Source organism: Falco biarmicus, chromosome 4 (genome assembly GCF_023638135.1).
Source record: "Falco biarmicus isolate bFalBia1 chromosome 4, bFalBia1.pri, whole genome shotgun sequence".
NCBI lineage: Eukaryota > Metazoa > Chordata > Aves > Falconiformes > Falconidae > Falco > Falco biarmicus.
Window position 1 is genome coordinate 13,835,138 of NC_079291.1, and position 18,039 is coordinate 13,853,176.

Sequence of the window (18,039 nt, forward strand, 5' to 3'; positions counted from 1 at the left end):
GAAAAATACTGTGTAATAAGTTTTCTATACTTTTTCCTTCCAGGGACAGACTGATTCAGTTTTAAAAATTGCATATTTATAAGCTCCTGCTGGATGTTTGATACCCACCATGCGACTGGTTTACAGAGAGGAATTCCTGCAGTCATAGAGGGCTCATCTGTGGTTCCTCAGGGCTGTAGCTCTGGGAGTTGGCAACGGAATCACTCCTGTGTTGTCCAAGAGAGCACCCTTGCTGGGGCATATTTTCAAAGGGACACTGAAAAATTTGGAATTTGTTTGCTGGCTCTGGTTCTGTAAATTTGTTTATATTGTGCCTACTATTCCTAGATGAAATTAGGAACTTTTTTGAGTCTGTGCGCTTGTTTTTAAAGACTATGTCTATCCCAGGGAGCTTGAAGTCAAGCTGGCCAAAGACAGGAGAGAAAAAGAAGTCTGAGAAATGACCTGGCTTGTCAAAAAAATGTTCTAGCTTGGTGGCAGTCTCAGAAAGAGAAACCTGACTTCCCCCGGCTCCTACATGAATGGGTTATTAACACTGGATCAGTGTTGCTTGTGCACCTCATCCAGATACTTTGAAGGTGGTAGAGTTCTATCAGGCTTCAGTTCTCTTGACTGCTAAGGAGTACTTCAAGGACAAAGAACTCATGTATATACCCTCGTTCATCCCACTTTACAACTTCCATCCATTTTACAAAGACAAATTTTACTTTGTATCTAAAGTAGTTAAATGTTGATTCTCTATGCACTGAAAATTGCCATTTATTTTGGTTTGGAACTCCTTTTTTGATTTTTCATTAGGTACAAGGATGAGTCATGTCTTGTGCTTTCACAAATCCCATGAGGATTTTTTAAATTTCTTATAACTATAGTTATAACATCAAAATTAATTTTGTTCCAGTGATGAAGAAATTCCAGTCCTTCTTATTTGTTCTTTATAATTACTTATGAATTATAGTGCCTCAAAGGAGCCAATGTTGCTGGGTTTTGACCAGAGACAAGCCATAACCTCTTTTTAGCTTCTAGATCTCTGAAGAGGCTGAACCTCAGTCTTCTTCAGAAAATATCTTTTAACCTATGAATAACTATTGCTGGCTAGTTAAAAATAAATTACTAAATGGCCTTAAAGTGGTTAACCTCAGTCATCTTAAACATAGACAAATGATTTCTCTGAAACATCGTTTTCATATGTGCTCTGTGTGAACACTAGGATGTTTCCTCAGCAGCTGAGATTTCCTCCTGAATTGCACTAAGCAGCTATAGAAAAAAAAGCTTTTACAGAACAAAATTACTTTAAAAGATTAACAGAATTGATGGACATTCTGCCAAACAAATCCCCTCTGTGTGGAGCATAGGGGTGCTTTTTACCTTTGGACTGTTATCTTTTTCTATATAGGGCAGCAGGATGATTAGGCAAACCGAAGCTCCTTTTCTCTTTGAATCTGGACTAAGGTTTAATTTCTAGTGAAAAAAAATCCCTATTCTTCTTGATCTAAGAACAGTTACTCCATTTCCAACACTGCTTCTGCATCAGGTCTACTCCATCAGACTAGGATCTGAAGTCCTCTGTTACCCACTTCCAGTAATATTCCCGCTACTACCAACTTCACTGCTAGCAAAGGTACAGTAAGTGCATAAAATCCAGAAAAAGGAATTTTTAAAGGGTTTGTGGGCAAGATAAGTTTCCTCGGGGAGGACATGCTTGATCCCACTAGTTGCTAGAAAGCACTGCCTATTACAAAGCTGAACTGGGCATTTACAGCTAGAATTTTCGCAGTCCTTAGTTGGGCACTTAATGTAGATGGAAAAATGTATTTTACCTATACAGACTTTTTGTTGCCAAACTCTGGACCGCTAATTCTCTCTCCTCCTCTATAACTCTTAACGTTATTGACTATGATCTGGAGCCTATAAGCTGGCGATCAGTTTACTTAGTTTGGGCATTGTAAACTGGAGTATCCACAAACTGGCAGATGTAATTGAGGATGCTGATCTGAGAAATTGTCCTCCTGTCTATCTGATCATCATATAGGAGGCTGGGAATATTATGCTTTCTAGTCAGTAATGGGATACTCCATTATTACAGCTCAATTAGCACATTTAGCCTAATTATTTAATATTTTTACCATGATTTGAAAACATAACTGACTACAGATGTTGTTAATTGTTGGTGTATGACATGTATTCAGCCATTCATTTTTTATTAGTATGCAGCAATTTAAAGAAAATACTGGACAAAAGAAGAAGAGAGAAGGGAAAGCGGTAAAAACAAGACAGTGGTTGATGCTCCTGCATGGATAAAGGAAACTCTCATTGAATAATCCATAGTTTCAATGTTCATAATATTTTACCAGTAGCAACTCTTTCTTTAATCAGAAAGAAGACTGCAAAGATTGCAGAGCCTTTGGAATGAAATGCTGAGTGATCAGGCAGCTGGGAAAACCTTACAGTGGCCTTTCAAGTACTTAAAGAAGGCTGGTAAAGAAAGAGGGGAACAGACGTTTTAAACAAAGAGGGTTGGTTCAGAGTAGATATAAGGATGATTTTTTTTTCCCCGTGATGGTGCTGAAATGCTTGGAACAGGTTGCCCAGAGAGGTGGTAGATGCCCCATCCCTGGAAACATTCAAAGTCAGGGTGGGTGGAGTTCCAAGCAGCCTGATCTGGCTGAAGATGTGCCTGCTGGTTGCAGGGGGGTTGGACTAGATGACCTCTAAAGGTCCCTTCCAACGCAAACTATTCTGTGATTGCTATGACCTATCACATATGTCTGAAGCTGCACATACCACTTTCCGCTCTTGGTGGGTACTTGACACGCTCATCATTTCCATTGAAGTAATAAGAAATAACAAGTAAGATGCCTACACTGGCAAAAGACAGATGTAGCTAGCAGCTTTGTGTTGGCTGTTAATAATTATATGGCAATAGAAAACCCAGAACAAGAGAGTAGGATGTTACCTTCTATTAGCGAATACAGAAAAATACAAACCGATAAATATTTCAGTTAACGAGGGAAGAGGAACAAAGGCTTAAAACGTGCAGCAAGCAGTAGTGCAACAGGGTAAGGCGTTAAACTGGAAGGGATGTGGGATGGGAGCTGGCACTCCTGCTGGATCTGCACTTCCGAGGCGCAGTTTCCCTCCGAGCAGCCACACGATGTACCTACAGAACAAACGCTCGCTCGGTGGTGGCAAATACCCTCTAGGGCTGGGGGCGTGTGTCTCCTCCAGCCAGGCTCGAAACTGTCAGAGCTACCCTGCGAACAGGCGAGCCCTGGCCTAAGTAAGAGCAGTAAAACGCTACCAGAATGTCAAACAACCCACTGCTTGTAGCAAAAGGGCCTGCGTGGAGCAAACCGCTGTAGCAGCCACCTGTAATCTCTTTGTAACGCCGAACTCCTGTCAGCAGCTTGTGCCGTGCATTTAACCTTTCCAGCCTGGCCCCCCCGCCCGTTCCGGACTTCCCCTGCCGGCCCAATTACGGCTAATCCCGTACAGCCCCTGTAAAACCCTGCCCTAATCCGCCTCCCAGCCGCTGCCGCAACACCGGCTCCTCATTTACATTCGCTGCCCGCGCCTCCCGCGGCTCCGCACCGGGGCTGCCGCCGCCGCCGCCTCCCCCGCGCCGCAGCCGGCGCCGCTTCCCGGGGAGGCCGGGCCGGCGGGAGCCCCGCCCGCGCCGCGGGGAGCGGGAGCAGCAGCAGCGCGCGGCCGTGCGTGCCCGCCAGCAGCGCCGCCCGCTCCGCAGCGCGGGGGGAGCCGCCGGCGCCGCGCCTGAGGTAAGAGCGGCAGCCGCCGGCTCCTTCCCGGGGCTCGTCCGCCGGGGCGGGTGCTGCGGGGTGGGTTCGGCATCACGGGCTCTGGAGCGAGGGGTGAGGCGGGGGCTCCGCTCCCGAGATGCGCTGGTTTATCGGTTCTCTTCTTATTCCACGTATTTTATGAAATATGATCGGAAGCGGCAGCTGCTTAGGGCTTTGCGCTGCTAGTTTAAAAAGCATTGCATCATTGTAGCTTTCCTGCGGCTCGGTGGGCTCGGCTGTATGTGAATAAGCAGTTTCAGGGGTAGGCACGTAGTGGAAATCGCGTATGGATTATTTCCACTCTTTTTGAATGGGTGGGAGCTGGGAGGGAGGGTGACGTTAATACCTGTGGCTGCATGAATAGCATCGTATCTCTTGTGGAAGGCAAGATGTTTAATTTTTTTAAGCAGGTGCTACAAGGTGCTTGTCGTGACTAGTGAGTGTGTTTGCCGAGATGCGGATCGGTAATACACAACCGAAGGCACGAGACTGCTCCATATCGTAATGAACTGGGAGCCTGTGGCTTGCATACTGTATTTAAAGTAGAGCACCGCATGAAAGACTGCATCCTTTTTTAAACCGGTCTTGAAGCATAGCCCATTGAAAAAGCCTGTTGTAGTACTGTGATAGGCAGTACCTTTTATCTAGGCAGTTCACGAGAGAAAGCCTTCATATATTTCTCTCATATAGTAGGAGGGGCCAGATGACTGTTTCAGGAAAATATTTTAAAGCATACATTGAATATATGGGTTATAACAGAGATAAACCAACTATGGATAAGTAATTAAGGATTGAACTGACTTCTTCAGGAAAAAATGGGAAGGAAGCCGAACTGTGCTATGAATAAATGGCTGTGCCTGTGCAGAAGTGCAAAATATGTAATCTAAGAGAAAACCCACCTCTCTCAACTGCAGGAAGCAGCCATACATTCAAGGTCTGTGGAGGGAGTCCTTTTTATGGAGAGGCTTCTGTGGAAATAGCTGCTAATTAAAGCAAGCAGGATCAGTCCCTCTTTATCCTATTGACAAGTTAATGTTTAAAAATGACCCTTTGACTGCCTCAGGAGGTAAATCAGCAATGGGAATATGCTTCTGACGAATGAGGCTGTCATTTTAACAGCTGGCTTTTTTTTTCTTTTTTTTTGGGGGGGGGGGGGCAGAATAGGAGATTAAGGAATGCAATTCAAAAGCAAATTTAAAAAAAGCTATGATTTTCTCCTGATGCTCTGCAGAAGTACCCCTGGAAAGCAGATGCAGCCATTCAAATCTATATTAGGTCCCGACTCTTACATTGCTGAGTGATTTTAACCAGATAAATTGAAGGAATAGGTAACAGTATAGTAACAGTGACACTACCTGTATTTGAAAATATTCTAGTGACTTGACTTAAAATCTGTATTAATTAGACCTAAATCTACACATGCAAGCAAGTGGATATTGCCTACTATGTTGTTGTCCCAGAGTGACCTATTCTCCTCTAGTTTATATAGCAGACTTACTATAAATCCTAATCGTAAAGTAATCTTTGATGCAGATACAGTGAAATTATAATGGTAAATTTCTCCCAACCTATTCTGATTATGGTGGACCATGCTAATCAACTGTTTGAAGACCACCTATTCCTTTAAAAAAAAATTGTTGCTTCTCAGGATTTTAAAATTGCAGAAATACCTTTAATCCTATTAGGACTGATGGAATTTACTCTGTCCTTGTAAACTGATGTTCTCTGGATTAATGCCAGATATGGAATAGTTTGAACTTTCCACTGGAGAGATTAAGGAAAGAGGGAAGGCAATTACAAGTGTTACACTGGTAGAGATTCAATTATGCGATTGTATACAGGATTTGCAGTTACAACACCGTAATGCAGAATAAAATAAAACAAGTTTATTATTGGCAAAGCCTTTTATTTCTGCTAATAAAACTGACGTGCCAATATAATGCTAAAGTAGCTGCAATAATAAGCATACATTATAGACACTTTATGTATTGACACTGATTGCCTTAAAAAGTTTCAAAACACTGGGCAATCTTTCCTCTCCTGGCAAAAAGAGGCAATATTCCTAAGTGCTTGTGCTGTAGCATCTGCTCTGGTGCTGCCTTCCCTTAGAGGTCTTGCCAGAGCTATTCTGCCTTAGCAGATAAGCTGAATCAGCACAGATTGCATTTCTTCACAGCCTGCAGCTGCCCATAGCAAAAGTTTAGCTAAGCTGAATCCCTCAGAGGGCATGCAACAGACCTCAGTTGCATCAACCAACTCATCCTCCAGTCTAGCTCACTGCAGGTAAACAAATAATTCTCTGAGGATTATCGCTAGACCAGAGGTTTTGGCTGTGCTCTAAAATGGATTGATCAGTTGCCAGGTATATAGAGGCAATTAATGTACACACAAATTCTAGCATATGTACTTGCAAATTATTTATTCTGGTCAGAGTTAATGCATCTGTGTAAAAACTTTCACTGAATTGTTTCATTACATCCTTGTTTGTGGAATATATGAACTGGTATGCCTGGCTTTTATCTACTAAGCAACAAAATGAATTAATAACCAATAAATTTGTGAATAAATACTAGGGTTTTGCATCCAATGCTCAGCTGTGTGGTGGAGCACAGCTGAAGACAATGTGGTGCCTGCAAGAGATTGCCTTTGAGTGATAGGATGTGAATTTATGACTGTGATACTGAAGATGGTTAACTTAAAATCAGTAGAAATTAAAGTGAACCAAAAACTATCTTGCCATTCCCTGCATTATTCAGAGGAAGCCATTAAGCAGCATAGTTACTGGAGGGTAACTGCAAGTAACTCTGCTAGAGGCACATGCTGGCCACAGGAAATATACAAAATAGGAAAAAGGAAAATTGCTGTTAAGTTCCTAATCTAGTATCTACCGAAAAAGCTTCATAGTTGACTATTGTCTGACTGAGGACTGAGTTATTCTTCAAAAGAAACAGGAGTGAGACCAGATTGTAATTTTAGACCTACTTTGTAGCCTGTTGTAAATAAAGATTTTCAAGCTCAAGTTTGAGGTACTAGAACTCAGAACGTTGAGGTTAGAGATGTTTACCTATAGATCATTAATGACAGGAATAGGGTAACACTGCAATAAGGAGTGATGGGTATGGGAAAGAACAACCCATCTCTTGTTCCTGGTTGACTGAGGAACTGGATTATGCAGAACACGTAGCCATCTCTTTGGATAAGAACATGATGCATCTCTGCTTGATACTGCGTAGCCCTTGCCACTGATGACAATACATGTAATCTGTAGCTAAAGCAGTCGTTGTGACCTTTGGTTTTCTGATAGAAAGAAGTGTATGAGCTGCCACACTTACTAGTTTTCCTTTGCAAAGCTCTCTTGAGCACTGGGTAAAGGTCTAACTTGTTCGTTATTGTGGGGGCAAGTTCTTCTCTCTGCTTGTTCATAATTTCTTCTGCGTCAGAAAGCAGGTTTTATGCAGTGTACTGTGATGCTGAGGAAAAGGTTTGCTAACTAAAATTGCTTTGGTAGTTTTTGTTTGGGAGCGTGATCTAAAGGGCAATACATAAACATAATGCCACAACTGGGCAATGCATTAAATGCTGCAAGCAGAGCTACTGGTCTTACTGCAAGCAGCAGTGACCGCTGCAGCTTTTTCTTCTCTGGAAAGCACAAGAGAAGTTGCGTGATTCTTAGAGTAAGGAGCATCTAGGAGTATCTCTAACTCTAGGTTAATTTTCAAAGTCATTGTTTCATCAGTCCCTTCCATCCATAAAGTGTGGAGGCCTCAAATGAAATTCTTGTCCCACTGTTCAGGATCAGATTTTCACCTTAACCATGTCAGTAACATATTTCTTAAACTGTTCCCTAATTATTTTCTTTATAGGCTGACAAAATGGCTGAGGTTGCAGGGACCTCTGAATGTTGTCTGGTCCAACCCTCGGCTTATAGCATTTAGAGCAGGTTGCACAGGACTCTGTTCAGCTGGGTTTTGAATAACTCCAGTCTCTGGGGATCCAGACTCTGCAGCCTGGGTGACCTGTACCTGCGTTGGACCACGCTCTCACTGCAAGAGTTTCTTATGTTTAAATGAAATTGCTTGTGTTTTGGTTTGTGCCTGTTTCATCTTGTTTTTTCATTGCACATCCCTAAGAAAAGTCTGGCTCCAGCTTCTTTACTTTCCCTTCTTTGTCAGAAGGGCACCCCTCTGGTTTATGGTCAGCTTTTCCATTGTGGCTCCCAGGTCTTTCTCTGCAAAGCTGTTTTCCCAGCCAGTTGGCCTCTAACCTGGCCTGGTACAAAAGGAGAAGGGAGGAAGCAGAGGAAAATGACAAAGAGGAAATGGTAGAAGAAGGGATTGGGGGGATGGTAGTGTGTAGAGGAATGCAGGCAACTATAGCCAGTATGGTGGTTGCAGCAGGCTGGTTGACCTCAGCCTCATTATAATGCTGTTGGGGGAAGACCACAGTCTTGAATGTCAATCCACAAGTGCTTCTATGCTTGGTAGTTTAAATAGGTTTTAATGTACCCTGCAACTGTAAATGATGATATTAATATGAATCAAAAAAGATGTGTGAGTTTTATTCTGAGATTGGTATATACGCTTCCAGGGCAGCCAGGATGCTTTCCTTTTCAACTGTCTTTGCAATGGTGTAGTTCTGGCAGTACTGGTATGACAAAGAAAAGTTTTTCTGGGCAGCTCATGTTGCGTTACTAATCTCTGTCTATTAAGGCAGACTTTTCCAGGAAGGATCATGATGCTTCAAAGGAGCAAACATAGTTTCATGACACTAGTATAGTATATTAGCTGTGGAAGACATGGGGGGAATTGGTGCCGAAAGAAGCCTTCTGTCATCACTTAGAGGATCACTGGCATTCAGCAGTAGTCCTCAAGAATAGATGATGCAGGACTACATTTAAGAGTCCTTTATGATGGTCCTGAAATGGATGTTGTGCAAGCTTCATTATGTGCATGTACATTTGAGCATATAACTCTTTCATGTTTGGAAATAACACAGGTGCACTGGGAGTTCTTCATATTTGAGAAATAGTTTGTCTTTATCATTGGTCCAGACCTGCATCCGCTGTAAGTAGGTCAATCAAAGTCAATGGAGCAGTACCTGTCTACCCTTGCTGTATGTTGTCTGTTGTGTTTTTTCTTCCAGAAGGTTGAAAGCCACCCAAGACATAAAATAGAGGGATTTTCTTGGTCAGTGGTGTTCCTATTCAAAGATTTCAGAGGTGTGATCCGTATGATATCTGCCAAGCTGTTAAAGCATGTTGTGCAACTTCATAGTAGAGAGGCAGGTAGAGTACTCTCTGTACAGGAGCACACACAGGAATACTACGATCAGGTTTTTGCATGTTAAGATTTTAAGAGGCAGAGCTAACAACTCTGAGTGGAGTTGAAAGCACTGCGATCATTTTTACATATTGCTAATGCTCCTTTGCTCAGCTTTTTTTTTTTTTTTTATACCTTTGTAGATTAACAGTGTTACTGAAATCAGGACAGTAGCTAATAAAGATGTATGTTATCTCTCCAACAGCTCAGTTTGCTTCAGTTTCTGAGTAAATAGTTAACAGCAGATCGTGTAACCAGACACTTGAAGACACTCTTGGAGGTTTTTTTTAGTTAACCTGCACTTTCTGTGGTTCATGTAATGTCTATCAGTATGTAGGAAAACACTGTAAAATAGTAACAGTATTGTACACAAAGGACTAGAAATAGTGTATATATCCAAGGTTTGAATACAAAATAGTATTGTAGCATTCTATTTGTAATGGTATATTCAAGGGGATCTCTAGTTCATTTCTGTTTGTCAGTGTTTGAGCAGAGCCTGTGCATCCTGAGGGTAATCGATCTTGGTGATCAACCAACAAAAAAGTTTTAGATGTCTTTTCACTCTATCGTGCTTGCTGCTGTTGGCTCATTCCTTTCTGTTCTCTAATGCAGGCTACCCTCCTACCTATCCCTGCAGTCACATAATTGACATGATTGCATACACGGAGTCCTTACTCTATAGGACTTTGGCACGTGACAACCAGTTTTTCCATTGAGCTGTAATCAGTTCTTCAGTAGTGTTGTAGGAGTGGTACACTTCACAGTTCTCTTTACCTGCATCCAGGCATATGCCAAAGCCTATGTCCCACATGTCCCTTTTCTTAACCTGCTGCCTCTTCCTGCCAAGTTGAGTGATCTAATCCATGGTTCAGTGAAGTACCTCTTTGGCCCACCATCCAAAGGACAACATCTACTCTCCTCTGTCTGGACACTGCTTGCTTCAGGTCTCCTTGGTGCTACAGGGACACGGAGATTGATCACCTCCTCACTGAGATGGTTGGCTGTGTAACGCCAAGGAGACTTGATGGCTGTTGGTCCTGACCTACAGGCTCTATTTTATCCAGCAGGTCTGAGATGGCAGGAGGGTTTCATGTTTTAATACCAGATTTACTTACCTGTAGATATTTGATATTACATTGGAATTTTTATTTACAAGAGTGATACAGCATTATGCCCAAATGACACAAGCATGACGTAAGATTGTAATGTATGGTAGAATCACAATACAAACCAATTCCCCATGCCAGTCTCTACATGCCCCGCTGCCACAAAGAGAAAGGTTTTGTCCTACTTAGAGAGGTCCCAAACCATGGACCAAATGTAAATACAGTCTGGAATCTATAGATGGCCTGCACAGTGAGGGATGCTTAATTTCTAAGAATGAATGTTGTATCTTTTTTCTCATGTTAAGTCCCAGCTCTCATTTTAGCCAGTACTTCTGAAAGACAAACCTTGTATTTCACTGATACCAAGTCCTGAAAGCCCTCAGAGGGAGGAGGAGAGCCTACGCACATTGGTCGTTTTCTGGAGATTCAGAGTCAAGGGCTCCAGCGTAATTGTGCACGACCTTTCAGATCTGAGATCTGTCTGCATCGAGGAAGGGGCACCGCCGACTTGAAACATCTCCCAGCATCAAGGATTTTCTGGCTCCATCAGGAGTTCCAGGTTTAAATGGCAATTAAATCAGATTTAGTGCCTTGCACTATCAGTGTGTGACATGCCAGCTCTGCCATGCAGGGACTGAGTGGCCCCGTGTGCCATCCTCTGTGGCAGGAAGTTACAGCAGGATGTAAAACTACACATGGTAATATAGTCTGAAATACCATTGCTGATGATTTTTAGGCGTTCTGAGCAAACAAGGTGAAAACAAAGCCACTAATTTTCACTTTTCCATCGTAAAAAAGGGATGGGGGGAGAGAGTGGCCTGGTAAGATGTGTACGCTACAAACCATACATACACAGAGCTATGCTAACCTTTGAAATACTTGTAAACAGTTTCTGTAGAGAGCAGTAGATTTTAAGCAGCAGCAGCAGCCAAAATGCGGAAAGCAGCAGGTGTTGTGCATCCCACTTTCTGTGTCGTGGTGCTGGAGCCAGGGGTGTCTGGTGAAATCTCAAAACAGTCAAATGCTTTGAGAAGCCGAACACAGCTCAGCAAAGCAGATCTGAGCTAACGTGGACTGCCTGTCTGCCAGTAAAGAGATAACTGCACTCCATTGTTTAATTGAAATGTCATGAAACTAAAATATACTTTGGTAAAATCCACCGTAAAAGTTCATTCTGCTTGTGGATCCTGCATACAGGGGGGGAGGAGGGGTATCTGTCAAGTTTGCAGGTGGGGGAGTCAAACTTACAGCTTTTGCTGATGAAAACTGTAGTGCCTAAGCAGTGAACCTGTTGCTTGGTTTTCAGAGGTCCTCTTGGTTTGCATGACCAGATTTAAATACCTAGAAGGCACTGCATCTGTAGATACATTTGAGGAATCTCACTGTGATTTTCTGAGTATTTCTACCAAAAAACATCTCTCTGACTGAATTTTCCTACTGTCTCCCTAATTTGCTCTGCTCCCGAAACCCTTGACAGCATTCAAAGTCACATTTTTGGAAGGCTTTTTTCTTTTTTTGTTACCTTAATTGCTGAATATAAATCTTGGCCACTCTTTCAACCTCCAGTTTCTCAAATTAATAGCATTCCTATTCCTGAGCTAGTATTTAAATGTAACTTACTTCCTTTCCACAAGAATCAACCTTTGACAGATAAATTGACAATTCAGAGAAGCAAGTTATGCCATTTTTTTTGTACAGTAAAGTGTTTGAATTTCATAAGGTAGGAGCTGTTCTCAAATATGTAAGATATACACATATGGAATGTGATGTTCTGGAAAGTCTGCAAAGAAATCCTAAAGAATCCTCTACTTACATTCCTAAAAATCAATAACTTACAGAAACACTGTGGTCTGTAATCCATTACACTGAAAGCTCTGGAGAGCAATTGGAGCAATGTGGCATAGAGCCATATGTGTTTAAATTTAATGCCTTGTAGAATAAGATTAATAAACACCTTGGAATAACACACCCACTTCTCTAAATTTACAGGTTGCACCAGCAGTCCGATTAAAAGTAAGAAAATTAAGAATTTGGAAGAGTTGCTATTACCAGGAAGATCTGAACCAATGGACTGTACGGATACAGGCATGTTTGAAGGCATCTGCTCTTCCCATTACAAGGTAAGACACACAAGGATTTTTCTGCTGGTTTGTTTCTCTTCGGTGCAGTGCAGCTCTCTGTTGTGGCACTGCCCAAGATGGCAATGGAGGTGTTCTCCAAAGCTGGTTCAGTCTAGTGGCTCATTGCTAGTAACTGTAGCCTATAGTTAATGTATAACTGGACTATATTCAGACCCAAAAGGCCTCAACTTTCAGAAGTCAGTGACAAATGTGGATCCTCGGGACCTGTAAAATTCTAAGTTTTGTAATATAAAGTGTCTGTTCAGATGACTCTACAAGTTGTCTATTTCTTTTTTTTTATGTGCTTATTAATTGCTGTAGACTGAAGTGGAGAATCAAGAGAAAGTATCTCAGAGTTGTATGCCAGAAAATGTGTCTAACTGAAGATGCAAGTTATGCCATTTTCTTTGTGAAGTCTTAGTGTTCTTTCGCTTTCAGGGTTGTTATATGGTTTGTCTACAAAAGCTGCTGCATTTTTTTTTTCCTATTCCATTAAGATTTGTTACATATTGGTTTAAGATGAGGGTGGTGGAGAGCTTGGTGCGTTTTCTTGGCAAGTTTTTGCCTGATACCTGGGTGTACTGTCATTTACACGGAATGCTTCCTGTACTGAGTTGTTTTCATGGAAGGTACACAACACAGATTTTCAAAAACTTATTTGGGACTGGTAGAAGCACTTGAGAGATACACGAAGCGAACTAATGTAAAAGTAAAATTTCTTGTTTCCAAGAAGTAGTTCTGTGTGGCTGGGGGATGGATAGATGGGACTTCATATTCTAACAATTTTGACCAACACAAGATTGCTACAGAGCAAATGCAAACCCAAAACACCAGCTCTGTGTTATTTGGGAGCTCAAATCAGGCAGTTGCCCTGTTACAAAAAGGGGCCGTTACAACTGGACTTAGCTGGTTTCTGCTTTAACCCAGAGAAGACTTTCAGCTGAAGTCAGCATGACGCTGTTTCTCCATTTTCACCAGCCAGTGTTGAATAATGAGGTAACAATCTGTGCTGGGGCAGTACACTGCCGTTGCTTCTATGGCGTACAGAAATACTAGCCAACAGTGTCCAGTATTAGCAGTCTGCCATTTTCACAAGCATGGTATTCTTCTTCATGCCTCTCATTCTTTTGTGGAAGAACTAATTGAAGTGATCCTCTTCCTAAGGTGGGGAATGTAACAGACTGTGGCACTGCGTGCTGTAGAAACAGGAGGTACTCACTTGTATGCTGAAATAACAGGAATGAAACTTGTAAAGTATTTAGAAAAATGCAAAGATAAGCAAAAGTAAATACAACTTAGAAGGAAAAATGGATTCAAACCCTTGAGTACTTGAGACATTCCAGTAATTTTCTGTAGTTGTTGTTATGGAGAAATGTAGATAGACCATAAAGACCTGTAAGATCTGGTCTAGATAACACCTCCCTAAAGAGTTTTATTTCCCTTCCCAGATGCTTGTGTGACCCCTGGTGTCCACACACAAGTGCTCCAGTGGAATCTGTATCGCCACCGGGTGTTGCCGGCTTCCACAAGTATAAATGCTGGCCTGGTCTGTGCTTTCTTGTTTGAAAGTCTTTACACTTGCATTTTACAAAGTCCCTAGCTTTAGTGCAAATTCCTAATACAATGTGTGGGAGGGGAATGACAGCTTTGGTTCCTCAAATGCAAAATGAGAATACAATTTTGTGTTGCCACCTGGCCTGCTTTAATCATGTCCTTCTCTGAATCAGAGCTTCAGAGTTTGTCCTGCTTTGTGAGGGAGAGAGCCCAGCCTTGGACAGGGCCTCTGGCTGTTGCGTGGCAAGTAATCCTTCCAAATAGGATTTGCATTCTTGCAGCAGCCATTCTGAGGACAGAGAATGAATCCATGGAGGCGAATTCTGCTTACACAGACATAGCTCAAGTCCAGCCATTCAGAACACGAGTCAGTGACAGACAGAGTTGCACGTAAATTGAGTCCTTTCTGAAAAGGACTGGTACTAGTGGCTAAGAAAAATGTACAGGGCCAGAGTGTCTGCAATGTCTTAACTGGATTTATAGGCACTTACTTAGAGGAACAATGTTCGAGCCTCTGAGTTGCTTTGTTAGTTTTATTTTAACAAAAGCTGCCAGCCCTGCAGAGTTGTCATGTGGAAATGTGAACATGCAACACAGCTACTTCTGTGTATGGTCTTGGTCTTCACTTAAAACTTCATTGCTCTTTCAGTGCTGTATACTGTGTGCTTTAAAGCACCTGACATGGTCTACTATAGTGACTCTTCTATTTGGGATGGTACCCTGCAGCTGTAGGATAGAATAAATAACTGGAGCTAAGAGCAGCTTAAATCAGAGCCAGGCCTTGAATCCCTGAACTTTTGAATTGCCATTTATGTGTGGGCATTATTCTTGATAGCCTTCTAGGTGTGTTTATCCTTTTTTGGCTGAGAAATGATTGGAACATCAAGCAAAACTTAGGAAATGAAAGAATAGACTACCTTCTGGTTTATACCCAACACAGGTGTTCTGATATTAACAGAAGATATGTGAGTTTCAGTTAATGTTGGTTTTTTTTGCAATCTAAGTTTTAAATGAAAGCCTGAATAAGCACCAGAAAACTTCAAAACAATAAAAAACCTCCTTCAACTCATCAATGTTTTGTAGCTCTTGGTTTGTTTTTTTTTTTTTTTTCCTCTGCAGAGCATAAAGATGTGTTTGGACTCTATATTGAAGCACTGGTAACTTATAAGTGAAACATTTATTTTCAAACTTCAGGATAGTTCAATCAAAACCAGTTCATTTTGCTAGGAGTTCACAGTTCAGTGAAAGATTTCCTTATAATATATGAATAAAATAAATTGATTTTTCTTATTACTTAGTCCTGTTTTTTTCCTTTCTAGTGCATTGAAATTGGTGTTTCTATTACTCACTTATACTAGTAAGGGACCCCATGTGTTGACAAGGCATCAATTGTGCTGGGTACCATGCTGTGTACCTTGCTGGGTCCAGTATAAATTGTAAATGCACCTTTCTGCAAAAAGTATATGACCAAAGAGGCAAGAAATATTAGATGGGCACAGACCCAGGAGCACAGAGGACAGTGAGATTTTTTTTTTTTTTTTTTTTTTTTCCCCATCAGCATGGTAAGCAGTGGCTTCAGGAACCTGCAGGCAGCCATTTACATATGCAACTCTATAGCCTCGAGGTGGTTGTGTTTTAAGGTGGTGGAGAATCAAAGCATTTCATCTATGCAAGCAAGGAGGGATCCAAAGAATTGCCCGTAATGTCATTATAGTACTCCATGCTGGTTTGATTTGAATAAGCAGTTTGCTTTAAATCAACTTGGAAATTGGAGCAGCCTCTTCACAGTGTGGGGAAGCCTTTTGCTTTTGGAAGTGAGGGTGACATACAGCTTGTCTGTCCTGCAGTATAATTTGTCATGACATTAGCTGGCACAGTAAGTTCTTACAAACTGCAGTGACACTTGCCCTATGTGACATAATTCGAAATGCTTTTTCATAATACTTCCACTTGAGCTGAAAGCGGCAAACTGTCGTTTCTAATTTCAGCCCTTTTGATCACTTGTCCCCAATGATAAGTTCTGCTTTGCAATGTTTCCCAGTGCTGCCTGAAGTGAAAAGATGAGATAGCAGCTAGCAGTCCAAGGTTTTTCCCCTGTTGCTACTTGAGAGCATGCTAGAAGTCATTGATCCTTCAAGACCGAAATCCTGTAGGAGTTAGATTCAGAAGTTAGCCCTCCCAAAGCAGACATAAAGATGTAGAAGTAACAACAGAGCCAACTAGCAATAAGGTGTGTTTGTGCTTGCCTCCATTTATTACTACTAACATTGGATGCTAGTCACAGAATATAATACTTAAAAACCCATCAAAAGGAAAGTGGTATGGAGTGAGATCAGAGTCTTCGCAATCAAAAACAGTGCGTTTTTCTAGTTTTTATATGGGTCACCAAGTGGGAATTATTACGACTTTGTTTTTAATTTCTTTCGGCAAGGAGAGAGTCTTTACTCAATAAAGATTGCCTAAACTCTTGTTGCTACTTAGTGATCTATTCAAGTTGCATGTGGAATGCTGGAATTATTTCCTCGTGACTAGATGGAAAATACAGTTATTTTGGTAACACTTTGTTCATGCTGATGCTATTGAATATGCATAATTCACTCCACTTGATGCTCTGGCCTTGACAAGTTTGATTACTGTTCCTAATAGTAAGAAATAACAGTTCTTTTGGGGTGGTAGGCAACTGCTAAGTACAATGTGGATGAAAACAAGAAGTGTCTTGCGGGTGCAGTTAAATGCAGTCAAGCGTGGTGGGGAATTCACCAGTAACCAGTAAGGGGAGAAGTTTGGGAGTGTGAGCTCTTGTTTGATAGCTGGTATAAAAGTAAACTGCTATACTGTGTAAAATCAGACAGGGAAATCTGATATAAAGATAAACTTGCTATGAGACTAATCTAATAGACTCCACAAATACTAGTAAAACGAAAGAAGCGGGCACCTGGTTATGCAGGATGCGTAGTGCTTCCTCTGGTTTCTTGCTAAACAGAAACAAAAACTGGGACACTTTTAGGTGTCTACTTATTTAGCCTCAGGTTCCTCACAACCCATGAGTCATGGTTTTGAGGACAACCTTATAGCTACGTGAGGTATGGAAATGCTCTTATCCCACCCCCCTATACAGATGACCACTGAGATTAGCCCAGGATCGTGCAAAGCAGAGAACTAAATTCCACTTCTAAAACCAAGCACCAGACTTGACTATTCACTCAATACTCTTACACCAGTGGGTTGATCTTTCTGCAGAATGAATAGGCTATACCACTCCTATCCTCAGTTAGATTCAGGATCCATCTGTTGAATTTCAACTGTGCATTTCTAGGTCAGATTTAAAGTGAGTAAAAAGGTCACACTTTGTTTCAACTATGTGGTGTTCAGGAATAGAACTGAAAATAGTAAATGGAGTACAGAAAACTACAGAAATTCAGGAGACACTCAGATTTGGAGTTCAGCTTCTTCCAAGAAAGAGGCCAAACTGAACTTTTAAATTCTAGTCAGTCTGCAAAGGTGAGGTTGCAGCTGAGACAGCATCACCTTGTTGTGCGAAAGAGATCCCTTTAAGTTTACCATGCTGGAAATTAAGTCAGTACAGAAAATGTTGCAAATGTATACAGTGTGACTTGCATATTTATTTCTGTATCTGTGCTGTTAATTGAATGTTAAATTACTAAAAATACATTTTTTAAGCCCTACTTGTGATACAACCTTCTCTTTTTTTGTTTCTGTTTTCATCTTTTTTTAAAAAAAAATCCTCCTTACATGCATGTGCTCATTGCTTAGATTTAGTTAGATGTATACTACTTAAAACCAAACCTTTGTAAAAGCAAATGCAAAGTAATTTTTTTTTAAAACAAGTGTCTTCTGGCATTTAGCATGCCAACAGCAGTGCGAAGAAGTCAAAGGAATGCTTGAGTAGGAAGGCAGAAGCACATCATGTGAAGTTTCACAAGTGAAAGCCAGCAACCTTTTTTGCACGTAGTTGGAGTTGTTTATAGCTGCAAAGAGCTGGCTGAGTGCTGAATCAAAGTGCTTAAATAGCGGGGAAAGATTTTGACTTTTGAATGTTCTGTAAAATCATGTTTTCATGCATTTCAGTGTGGGATCCAAATTGTTGGCAGCTTTCTAAATGTGTGTTAAAAGGCATGGGAAAATG

At 41.4% G+C, this 18,039-nt stretch overlaps 1 protein-coding gene across 1 annotated transcript in view; it reads left to right on the forward strand.

Annotated features, from left to right (window-relative positions):
- The first annotated feature begins 3,575 nt into the window (after positions 1 to 3,575).
- TMEM108 (transmembrane protein 108) overlaps positions 3,576 to 18,039 on the forward strand; it is a 167,513-nt gene continuing 153,049 nt past the window's right edge. Inside the window, exons 1-2 of the mRNA XM_056336144.1 lie at positions 3,576 to 3,773; positions 12,208 to 12,338. The gene's annotated coding sequence lies outside the window, so the exon portion shown is untranslated. The remainder of the gene's footprint in view (positions 3,774 to 12,207; positions 12,339 to 18,039) is intronic.